This window comes from Bison bison, unplaced genomic scaffold (genome assembly GCF_000754665.1).
Source record: "Bison bison bison isolate TAMUID 2011002044 unplaced genomic scaffold, Bison_UMD1.0 scf7180017864145, whole genome shotgun sequence".
Lineage (NCBI taxonomy): Eukaryota > Metazoa > Chordata > Mammalia > Artiodactyla > Bovidae > Bison > Bison bison.
The window spans coordinates 10,958,892-10,965,654 of record NW_011494717.1 but is presented as its reverse complement, the minus strand read 5'-3'; the positions used below and the strand labels follow the sequence as shown (position 1 = coordinate 10,965,654).

The window sequence follows — 6,763 nt, the reverse complement described above, 5'->3', positions numbered from 1 at the left end:
ACAGTGGAGCAGAAATATATTTGAAAGGTGGGGGTGCATCCATTACATCTCTTGGAGGTGGTTTCCATGCCTCTCTCCCCTGATGTGGACAGAGTGGGTCTGGTACTCTTCCCCGTACCAAGATCTCAAATGATTCCTGGTGTAGCATATGTGCTCACTGACTCCTTGTTGATTAAAATGAGTACATGAGTTGGGGAGCCTGGGCTCCCCAGAGGACACAGCTTGCTGAGGTCTCACTGGGAGTTAGGGGCAGAGTTGACTCCCAGCCCAGTGCTCACTCCACTTGAAGACGGTGTTCTCAGCAGCTGCCTGGGGAGAAGTGAACACTCGAGACATTTCTTCCAGGAAAACCACAAGCACTTACAGAACACAGGTAAAGTGAACTAAAAAGTGCACTTGATCCTGGAGCACAGACAAATAACACAGCCTCTGTCTTCAGAGAGCTGAAAATCCAACACACAGGCAGGGCGTGAAACAAGGGGATCATGGTTGGGAAAGGACACAGCAGTCTGGGTGCTGTGGGGCCCTGGGCAGCCAAGTCAGTGCCCCTTCAGACACAGTGGCTCCAGGACGCTGGGGTCTGCCTGCCAAACAGCTCTAAGAAGTTCACAGTGTCCCCAAGGTCATTTGGAGGACAGATTTTTTTCCCTTAACAGAAAAAAGGTTTTATATATTCCCTTTCAAGTGAAACAGTAAAGAAATCCATTTTTCCATTTTAAAATCTTCCTTTTTATACAAAACTTTCAGTGGTTTAGATAAAACTCGGTAATGAGCTGCAGGTAAGCCCTTGGCTTGTTCCACACTGGTCTGCTCCTGGCTTTTTCTCCAAGCTCTCACTACACACAGGGACCAACGAGAAGCCAGGCCCACCTGTGCTGCCCCAGACCCAGCCTGTATGTGTGTCTCTGTCTACTTATTTGTCTCTATAGTATTTCCAGCAGTGCCTCTGAACTGTGTGACTTTGTCTTGGCCTTTTTAAAGTTTGTGATACCCACTTCCCAGCTGGGACACAGGTCAGGCAGTCCATGCCCTGATTTACAATTGGGAAAATGAAAGCACAGAGAAGGTAATTGATTTGTTTAGGGTCACGCAGCATGTCGGGAACAGAGCTATGATTAGAGCTTTGAACCTGCGGGATCCAGCTCATTACTGTGGGTTGAGGGCACTTTCCCACCATTTTGGGGCTTGCCATTAATGGGTTTTCAGGGCCAACCCCAAGCTTGAGGGCAGCCCGGTTCCAGTAAGGAGGGTGGGCACCTGGAGCCCAGAAACCTTTTCAGCCAGACTTTAAAAGTTGCTCTGACCAGCTGTCAGAATGACTGCTCCATCCTGGAGAACACCCCACCGAGCTCTTCGCTACAGAAGTCGGTTGATAGAAGGAAAGTCCAATTAGAAGGAGGGTTATTCTGATATTTTTGCCACTCTGATCTTGGTTGTACTCTTGGTAAATATCCTTTTTCTTTTATGGGCACCCCTATTCTCTCAGCATTTAAGCTGTTTTCCCCATCACACTGGCTAATGTTGATTCTGGAAACCAACCCCATGAAAATAACAATAGGCATAGTAACAACTAACATTGAGAATTTTCTATATGCTAGGAGCTGCTCTGAACACTCTTCACACATTAACTTATTTCACCCTCACAGCAGTCCTAGTGCAATAATGCTATTGTGCCTGTGTTACAGATGGGAACCTGGAGTCCGTCAGACTGCTAGCCAGTGGCTGAGCACTGATTCAGATCCAGACTGACTTCAAAGCCCATGCTCTCAGTCACTGCAAGCCGGACTCACTAGTTTCATGAGTTTCCGGCAATTTCCAACACAACTCTCATCACATATCCACGCAGGAAGAAGAGGCCAGGAAAAGGCAGGGAAGGTCCAGAGCTCTTCTAGGGGTCACTCAGATCACTCATCTCCACGCTCTAGGCCTCAGTTTCGTCATCAGTACTACGAGTTGGAACATGATGCTTGCTGAGGTGCTGTTGTCCGTGATGCATTAAAGATAATGCTCTTGACCTCATCTGGTCCTTCCCAGGTGGTCTGGAACCTGTTGGAACATATTCTCTGAGCAGTAGTCATTTAAGATTGTTGGGGATGGCCTCATGAGGGTCACTAAACTTAAGCCAGGGTGTTCAACCATGGTTGAAATTCAGAGGGAAAAAGTAGGTTGTATCCTGGCAACTCCCAGCCTCAACTCCCTACACTTTCCCCACACTCACACTAAGCTTCATTCAGATTATCAGGCTCAAGCTTGAGGGGCATTTCTGACTGAGACGAGTTGGGGACCTGAAATGGAGGTGGCACTTCTCCATCCAATCAGGAACGTGTCCATTCACATCCCATCCTCCAAGCCCACCACCATACACCATACTGCTGCTGCTGCTGCTAAGTCGCTTCAGTGTCCGACTCTGTGCGACCACATAGATGGCAGCCCACCAGGCTCCCCCATCCCTGGGATTCTCCAGGCAAGAACGCTGGAGTGGGTTGCCATTGCCTTCTCCAATGCATGAAAGTGAAAAGTGAAAGTGAAGTCACTCAGTCGTGTCCGACTCTTAGCGACACCATGGACAGCAGCCTACCAGGCTCCTCTGCCCATGGGATTTTCCAGGCAAGAGTACTGGAGTGGAGTACTGGAGTGGGTTGCCATTGCCTTCTCCGCATATACCATACACCTTTTTCTAATTAAACATAGCCAGTTCATGTCTACATCCCCGAATGCTGTGACCCATTGAAGGGTGTCTTCAAGGTTCCTTCTGTGTCCTGAGCAATGGCCTTGAAGGCATGCAGTGTCCCTCAGGCTGCCCCCCTTCATTCCTTGGGTGGGTCGTGGATTTGCTCAGTGTTGCAGGCAGCTCACTCCCCCTCCACGTACTCAATAATCTCCTCTGTTTATTGGGATACTCTTCCCGTCGGGCGAAAACAGTTTGTTTGGTTTTTTTTTTTTTTAGGTTTATTTCTTTATTGTAAAATAAAACATGTTGGTTGTAAAATATTTGGAAAATCAAAAAGTACACGGGAGGAAATAACTCCCATAATCCTCCCTCTCAGACATTCAGAGATAACCATAATATTTTGATGTATTTCTCCTAGCATTTTTCCCATGACTCTATATTTTCAAAGGAATGTATAACACATATTTATCAAAAATGTTAACAGAGTTGTCACCCAGGAAGGAAAAGAAGTAGTGTCGTTTGGCCTGGAGTTTATACTTGGCAGCTCCTGCAGCTGCTGCTGAGGTCACATCTCTGTGACCCGACCAATTTGTCTCTCTTAGAGTGGAATCAGGTGTCATAACTGCCGAATATTGTGGGACCGACTGACCCACACATAGCTGATTTGGCCATCCAGCCAGCGAAGTACCTGGCTGCAGCCCAAGAAGAAGGTGGCTTACAGCAGTGCCTTTCAGACATTAAGGTGTCTGGGAGTCATGTGAAGAGCATTAAAAGTACAAATTCTGATTCAGTAGGTGGGGGAAGGGAGGGGAGACCTGAGATTCTGCACAGCTAACAGTTTCACTGGTGATGCAGGTGTGGCTGGCTCCTGGACCACATTCTAAGTGGCAGAGAGTTAGGGGACTGAAGAAAGTGAAAGTGTCAGCACTCAATCGTGTCCTCAGTCTTTGCAACCTCATGGACTATAGCCTGCCAGGCTCCTCTGTCCATGGGATTCTCTGGGCAAGAATACTGGAGTGGGTTGTCATTTCCTCCTTCCCGACCCTGAGATTGACCAACTCCCATTTCATTCAACAAATAAGTATTGAGGCCCTGCAACACGCCAGGCACTGAGTAGGTGCTTGAGATGGATGAGGTAACATAACACCTTAGATCCAACACGGAGTGCTAACACTGCTCAACAATGGTCTTAGCAGCAATTTCCCCGCCCTGGCCTGATCCGCCAAGGGCTTGATGCTGGCAACCACCCCACCATCTTCCTCAGGACTGGCTCCTTGCTGAGCACATGCTCTGATGTTCTTACAGCGGTAGAAATCCTCTCAGCACCCCTGCCCACCCTTCAAGGTTTTCGTTGTCACATAAGTTGCCCTTTGACCTATTTTGGCCTATCTCGTCTCCCTTTATTCAATCATCCAAAAAGAAAGGGGCTTCTGACCTCAGCTCACCCTGGATCCTATGTCAAGTTAGGACAAGAATGGGCTTCCAGAAGGTGGAGAATGCCAATGGCTTTCCTCATTCCTGTCTCAGTGGAAGGCCCAGGCGTTTCCAGAGAGGAGCTGAGGGACTCATCTCTGGCCCCTAGGGTAGTGTTGGCAGTTTCAGATGTTGAGTTTCCCTGCCTAGATATGAATGATGATTCATAATGCCACTACTGCTGTGGTTACAGAATGTTTCCATACTCTCTCTCTTACATTGTCCTCAAAACAGCCCTGTGAAATACGCACTACCTTACCCCACTTTACAGATGAGGGATCTGAGGAAGGAAGTGACTTATCTGAAGTCACCTGCAGAAAGCAGAGAAGTTAGGACCAGAGCGCAGGTGTCCGGTACTGATGAGGCACCAACACCGATAAGTCAGGCTAAGTTCTCTGCCTCCACTTCCTGGAAGAGTGAGGAGGGGGCGATACGCTGTGCAGGACCCAGCTCAGCCCTGTGCTTTCCTTCTACCTGAAGCTTGTCGTTGCCTGCTGGAATTTTCCATTGTGGTCTTGGTTTAAGCACATGTGTGAAGGACGTTTTCTGGAAGGTCGCTTCCAGCTACCAGTTAGTTTTTGCTAAAGAAGTGAATGTGAAATTCCTTGAGGGGGGCATAAAAAATAAAATAGAAAGATCTCCTTTGCTTTTGGATTTTTAATCAGAGGAACATGTGGGGCTGGGGGTGGGGATGGTTTCTTCAGGGGGGTATAAATGGGAAGAGATGCTCAGAGTCAGTGACAGCCTGTTTTAATTTATAATTCTGCCTCTGTGTGAAATGCACAGAGAATCAGGGGGAAATGAGTAATAATTCACTAAGGTGCTGTCACAGCCAGGAAGTGTTAGGGCCCTCGTTGTTAGCCTGCTGCTGCCAAGAAGGCTGAGACAAAGAAAGGACACTGGAGGTGCTGGTCCCTGCTCGAGAGCTCCCGCGTGGAGACAGGCCTGGCCGGGGCTGTTGGCACCATCAGAGGCTTCCAGCCATTCTATGAGCGAGCTGAAGCAAGGGAGCTCTCTCTACCCCTCTGTTCCTGTCCTTCTCTGTGGGCCGTGGGGAAATATATGGTCTCTAGAACTGACGGTGGCCTATTTAATGGGACCTGAGGTCGGGCTGATAAGGAGAGAAGTGCTAACAGGACCGTTTATGCTGAGCCAACAGATGATATAAAGAGGCCCCAGGGGCTGGGGTTGCTTAGTCAGGATAGGCTAGGTTATGCTGCAGTAATAAACCATCCCCAGATTCCAGTGGCTTAACATAACATTTACAGTTCTTCCTGTCCACTGAGGGTTGGGGGGAGGGGCCTCTACCCCACAGGATCTCTCCTGCTGGCAGAAGCGCCATCTTCCTGCAGCAGCGCTCCCAGGAACGAGAATTCTCCTCGGTCACTTCAGCAGGAGAAGAGAGAGACTGAAATCTACACCAGAGCTTTTCACAGCCTCACTCCAGAGGAGATGCACATCACTTCCACTCACATGTCATTGGCCAGAACCAGCCATGGGCCTTCACTTAACTGCAAGGGGATTGGGAAACAAAGGGAAACAAACAGATAGTTTTGAGCAGTGTGTGTCTCTGCCGACAGAGGTGATTTGAGGGACCCAAAGCAACCACCTCCCAACCAACACTACCACTGCCACCACCACAGTCTTATCAATTGTGCCGATCACTGGAAATGTACTTCAGTGATATATATATATATATATATATATATATACACACTGGCTTTTCTAGGGTCCTGTTCATGGTGGCTCTGTGTGAAGAGCACAGAATTTAAAAGCAGAAGAGGGACTTCCCTGGTGATCTGGGGGTTAAGAATCCACCTGCCACTGCAGCGGACATGGGCTTGATCCCTGGTCCCGGAAGACTCCACGTGCCCTGGAGCTAAGCTTAGAGCCTGTGCTCCGCAACAAGAGAAGCCACCACAATGAGAAGCCCATGCACTGTGAATAGAGAGTAACCCCTGCTCTCCACAATTAGAGAAAGCCTGTGCGCAGCAGCAAGGACCCAACACAGCCAAAAATAAATAAATAAAGCAGAAGCTGCTGCTGCTGCTAAGTCACTTCAGTCATGTCCGACTCTGTGTGACCCCATAGACAGCAGCCCACCAGGCTCCGCTGTCCTTGGGATTTTCCAGGCAAGAACACTGGAGTGAGGTGCCATTTCCTTCTCCAATGAGTGAAAGTGAGGTCACTCAGTCGTGTCCGACTCTTCTCGACCCCGTGGACTGCAGCCTACCAGGCTCCTCTGTCCATGGGATTTTCCAGGCAAGAGTACTGGAGTGGGGTGCCATTGCCTTCTCCAAATAAGGCAGAAGAGCTGGGTTCAAATCCCAGCTGGGTTACTCTGTGACCTTGGTCAAGTTGCTTAACATCGCTGAGCCTCTGCTTTCTCTGCTTTATATAAAGCTGGGTTAACAATACCCCATGCTGTGAAGTTATTATTTTCAGAAGATCAGAAAACAGGAAACCAGCACACGTACAAGTTAGAGATTAGGCTTCTCTTCACTATGAGCAGCATTAAACATTGTGGGTCTGGTTAGGGAGCTGTTATTAAAGAGAATGGTCATGCCTGGGTAATTTTACTTGATGATTTGGGTTTAGCAGTCCCGGCAATGACCATGC

The 6,763-nt window shown here is 48.6% G+C and overlaps 1 protein-coding gene across 1 annotated transcript in view; it reads left to right on the top strand.

Annotated features, from left to right (window-relative positions):
* The window catches only part of ALK (anaplastic lymphoma receptor tyrosine kinase), a gene marked incomplete at its 5' end in the record, with an annotated part of 508,673 nt that overhangs the window by 384,273 nt on the left and 117,637 nt on the right, over positions 1-6,763 (top strand).